Source organism: Grammomys surdaster, unplaced genomic scaffold, assembly GCF_004785775.1.
Source record: "Grammomys surdaster isolate TR1022 unplaced genomic scaffold, NIH_TR_1.0 242, whole genome shotgun sequence".
Taxonomy (NCBI): Eukaryota; Metazoa; Chordata; class Mammalia; order Rodentia; family Muridae; genus Grammomys; species Grammomys surdaster.
Genome location: NW_021604687.1, coordinates 10711 through 15551, shown reverse-complemented (window position 1 = coordinate 15551; position 4841 = coordinate 10711).

The window sequence follows — 4841 nt, the reverse complement described above, 5'->3', positions numbered from 1 at the left end:
TAGGAATGTCTGTGCTAATGAATCGCTTTGAGGATTTCAGCTGAGGAAGTCAGTCTCAGAGACCCTCCTGCTCATATGGAGTTTCATTCAATGGGGTCTTTGTTGCAACCCGACTCTGGAAAGAGGTCAGCTGGTGGTCAGCAGAGGAAACACCACTGAGAAGGCTGGCCCTGAGCTGCCATTGCTCCACTTTCCTTTGGACACGTTACAAGAAATCTTTTATGGGCGGCAGTGGGGGAAAGCCGATGGGAGCCAGCTTTGTTCTATTTTTGTAATGTATTTCTGGTCGAGTTAATTCTATGGAAAAAAATCATCAGCGGGTTTGTGTGTTTATGTAGGCCCCTTCGTCTTGCTTCATGGTGCCAAGTTCCCTGAGTCTGCAAGGAAGTGCAGCCAGACATGTTCAGCGTCCAGGGTCCTCACCCCACTGACCCTTTAATCTTTCCAAGTTTACCCAGCTCTCTCACAGCAGTGGCTGCATGGAAAGTGATCCCTCAGCCCCTGGCTTTTGGCAGGAGGACACTTCCTTCATATGGAAACGTGTTTAATACCAATTTAATGGTCTGTCTAGCCACTGTATGCCCCGAGCCCGCCCTCCTTCCTTAATGCCCATTGGCACAGAGTACGGAAAGCTGACTTTTAATCACCCGTTTCAAATGCCCCCAACTTACTTTTCAGTATGTCCACTGCTTTTCTAAGAGGGGTTCCCCCAATTTCTTTTTAATCCTGTGACATCCAACTGCTTCCATAATTTAAATGATATTCTTAATTTATTTTAATTAAACATAATTAAGACAGGGAGGAAATACCTTTGTTTTCATTTTTCTTGTTTCTTTCTGTCTCTTTGTTTTTATCCCCTCTCCTTTTTCTTTCTTTTTTTTTAACATGCAAGGAAGTAAACAAATATAAATGATTTTATTATTGACTCACAAAACGACTGTTAGTGTTTAAGGAGATTGAGAATCAGTCGAATGGGAGAACACTTGCTTAGTAGGCACTAGTCCCAGGTTCACTCTCATAATAAAATTAATAAATAATAAAATTAATAAAGGCCAATGGGAAGAAAAAAGACTATGCAAAGAAACACTATTTTGAAGTTGAATCAGTCACTAAATTACATATTGGAGCCAATTTAGCATTACTTTATCAAATCCCTCAAACGGTGTGCATGCTGTATACATAATAGGAAATTATTGAAACTGCCAAGAGTGCAGGAAGTCCTAATATAAACACAGTACAGTAAACCATAAACTAGGTGTGCTATCTCAAGCATTACTCACTTGCTTTATTCAAAGATGAATGGTCAAGGTCAGGTGGCATTCTTGGAACAAATTCTTCTTTTGTTGATTGTTTTGCCTTATTTTATTGTTAAACATTTTTATCATTGAAACATCCAATTAATTTTTTAAACATATTAATGGAGGTGGGAGCATGCATACAAAAGTCAGGAGACGACTCTATGGAGTCAGCTCTTCCCTTTCATCTTTACAGAGGTTCAGGATTTCAACTCATGTCTCTCTCGGTTTGCCCAGGCGTCACCGTTACCTAATGAGTCATCTTGTTGGTCCCTAAACTGTTCAATTTTTAAATCTATTTAATTAAAGTGAAAATAGCAGTGTGCCTGTGTGAATCACCAGCCACCCTCTAAGTAGTCCTGAGAGAAAGAGACACTTAGTATTCATGGTTCTCCAGTGATGCTTTCGATTTCTACATTTATAAACCTGATATCTTTAATATGTCACCATTAGTCTAAAAGGCCTTAAAGGAGTGCATTACCTCTGATGACGTGAGGTATCTTTCTTGCTTATCACCCACATTCTTTCTTTACATTTTAATAAACTGTATAAATACTTAATAACAGTTGATGACAAAGAAAAATATTGAGAAAATTTCCAACCAATTCTGTCTCCTCCTTTTCCCTGACATCACCTCTCTTTATGCCTGGGAAGTTTTGTAGTGTATTTCACAAACCCACACATAACTTTTAAATAGTTACAGTCTTAGGGATTTTGCTTTTGTTTCTGAGATAAAGCCTGACTGTGTAGTCCTGGATGGCCTGAAACCTTTCGTGTCGACTATGCTGGCCTCAAACTCACAGAGATCCACCTGTTTCTGCCTCTTGAGTGTTGGAATTTAAAGGTGTCTACCACCACACCCTGGCCATAGTCTCAGGAAGTCTTGTCTTTCACTCGATATTATATTCTTAGCATATATTCTGTTGCTGGAAAAGACACTTTTTCAACAATATTCTCTTCTATGGGCTTCCATGGGCCAACTAGTATGAAATATTTAATTATCTTTTTAGTAAGGTACATTATCTCTGCATAATATACCGTCAACACTGTTGTTTATTGTAGTATATGCTTTTCCAGAAGGATGGGTAATTTTATGCTTTAGAAATAAGGCAATAGCACATATCTTATACCCAGATCTTTTTCCGTAGCAGCAACACCCATTCTCACACTCTCCTGGTTGAGTGTCTTCAATACAATCTCCTTTTCTCCAGGGTCAGCAGTCATGGACAAGGTTTCCAGCTCTTGCTTGCTGCTCCCATAGCATTTGAACTTTGGCTTGATACCAGTATCTGCCGTCCATACTGGTATTCATATGAAATATGAATGCACACAACTAAATAATTAGATTCAATAGAACCTGACCAGTGTAGAGAAAATATCTTGTGTCTGTATACATATGGCACCTGTCAATAATAAAAATAATGGTCTATTGAATAGCCAGGAAATAGAAGGTAGAACATTCTGTAGGATTCTGGGATGGTGTCAGGTGGGAGATTCGCCCAGAGAAGGTGTGACAGAGATGAACACATGGTGGTAGAGCACAGATAAGCAGCCATGGAACAAAATTCAGACCAGAATAAATGGCTTATATTAAGTTATGATCTAGTCAGAGAAGAGCCTAGCTATACGAGCAAGGTAGTTGTAAATATATTTTCATTTTGAGTCTTATTTCTGGGAGCACGGGTCTGGGAGGAAGAATGAGAACTTACTTTGACAGACTAGAACTTAATTTTTCTATACTACAAAATTGAATTTCAGAAGTTACTAGTAGCATTATGCTACCAACATCTCACAAACAGTATTTATATCTCTTACAGTTTGACATTTGACAATTCATCAATTTGTACCCAGGATTGTGAGGTTTTGTTATTACTATTGAATTATATCTTATACACAGATGTGCAAAAATCAAAACATAGCCCAATGAGTTTTGACTGTGAATGTACCGTGAAACTCAATAGGCCCTTCCCATACTCTCAGTACCTGAGTTGGTTGATTTTGTCAACTTGAACATAAGCTAGTCACTTGGGAAGAGGGAACCTCAGTTAAGCAACTGTTGCCATCTTACTGCCCTGTGATCATGTATGTGAGTATTTTATTGATTGATTGATTGATTGATATTGGAGGATCCATCACACTGTAGGTAGTGGTATCTCCAGGCAGGTGGCTCAGAGGTTGTAGAAGAAAAGGTTGTATAGGAAAGCAGACCGAGCAAGCCTTGAGTAATAACTCAGTAATCAGTGTTTCTCCACGGTTCCTGCATCAGCTCCTGTTTGAGTTCCTGCCATGACTTCCCTCAGTGATGGATGGTGACAGACATAGGAGAGCCAAATCAATGCTTTCCTCCTCAAGTTGCTTTTGGCCATGGTGTTTGCCACAACAACAGAGAGCAACACTATCTAGAAACCTCCTTATGTCTCTTCCCATTGCCTTCATGCCCCGAGGTAATTGACATTTTAACTTATATCACTCTGCATTGAATTAGTCAGTTTTTGCCAATTTTACAAGTGGCTTGAGCAGTAAGTCCTTCATTAAAATAAAACCACTGTTTACAAAGGCACATTCCTATAGCAGCATCCACTAACCAACAGTGATAATATATCCCGTCTTACTTTATATTTTTTAATGTACATGTTTTGTCCATTTTAGATGTTTAATTAGTACTTGCTAATTTTTGACTTAATGTTTTATTGCTTGGGCTTTCATGCATTTATAGAATGACTTTTCAGTGTTTTCATACACAATTCCTTGTGTGCACCTCCCTCTCCCACTGGGAACTCTCTTAACAGTTCTTATTCTATTTCCTACTTCAGGTCTTCTTGTCTGTGGACCACTGAGTGTGCAGGAGAAGTCATTTACAGGAGTAAGCACAACTTGTCAGTGGCAATACCACTGAAGGAAATGACACCCCTTTCTCTAGCTACTGTTAGTGTTTGTGAAGAGGTGGAAATATCAAGCCACTCACAGTCATTTGGTTGTGATGTAGTATCTGTTCATTTAAATGTGCATTTAACCTGCTACTATCTTTTCTGTAAACATGAAATATATTGGCCTGTAATTTTTGATCACATATTGATTTTTAAAATTTTATTTATATTATATTTATTTATATTACAAATGTTGTCCCTCTTCCTGGTTCCCCCACCAGAGTTCTTCAGCCCATCCTCCCTCCCCTTTGTCTCTGAGAGGGTGCTCTCCCACCCACCTCCTTCTCCATTCAGTGACTGGTTCAACTTGGGATCCATTCCATGGGTGGGCACCAAACCCTGATACTATTACTGATGCCATGCTGTGCTTGCAGTCAGGAGCCTATTATGGCTGTCCTCTGAGAGGCTCTACTAGCAGCTGACTGAGACAGATGCAAATATTTACAGCCAAGCATTGGGCCGAGATCAGGGACCCCTATGGAAGAGTTAGAGGAAGGACTGGAGAAGATGAAGGGGCCATAAGAAGACCAACAGCACATACTGATTTTATGACAGATATTCTAACCATGATTAAAAAATTACACACACACACACACACACACACACATACACACACACA